This window comes from Penaeus monodon, chromosome 21 (genome assembly GCF_015228065.2).
Source record: "Penaeus monodon isolate SGIC_2016 chromosome 21, NSTDA_Pmon_1, whole genome shotgun sequence".
Classification (NCBI taxonomy): Eukaryota; Metazoa; Arthropoda; class Malacostraca; order Decapoda; family Penaeidae; genus Penaeus; species Penaeus monodon.
Genome location: NC_051406.1, coordinates 39,478,792 through 39,479,182, shown reverse-complemented (window position 1 = coordinate 39,479,182; position 391 = coordinate 39,478,792).

Genomic DNA, 391 nt, shown 5'->3' with positions numbered 1-391 from the left:
GCAGTAAATCGAGCCCCGCAAACAGCAACGAGGTATCAGTAACAGCGCCCTTTAAACCCGAGCAACAGCGGCGGCCGGCAGCACAGAGGGAACAGAACAAGGAGAACAATAAGCCACGGCGATAAGAACAGCACAAAGCAGCTAAGGGTGCGTGGCGTCCCCTTATCTAAATCCTTCCTCTCGCACTTGACACCACAACAGAATCATCGTTATCTGCGTCAGGGATCGAGAGGGGCGGAGCTTAGCTGAACGTATGACCTCATCATCCCTCGCGTGGCGCCGCCTTGGTCAAGGGCTCCTCGCCTCTCGCTCTCGTGATTGTGCGTTTTTTTTTCTCTTTTTCTCGAGGTCTTTCTCTTGCTCTTTCTTTCTTTCTCTTTCTCGATCTTTT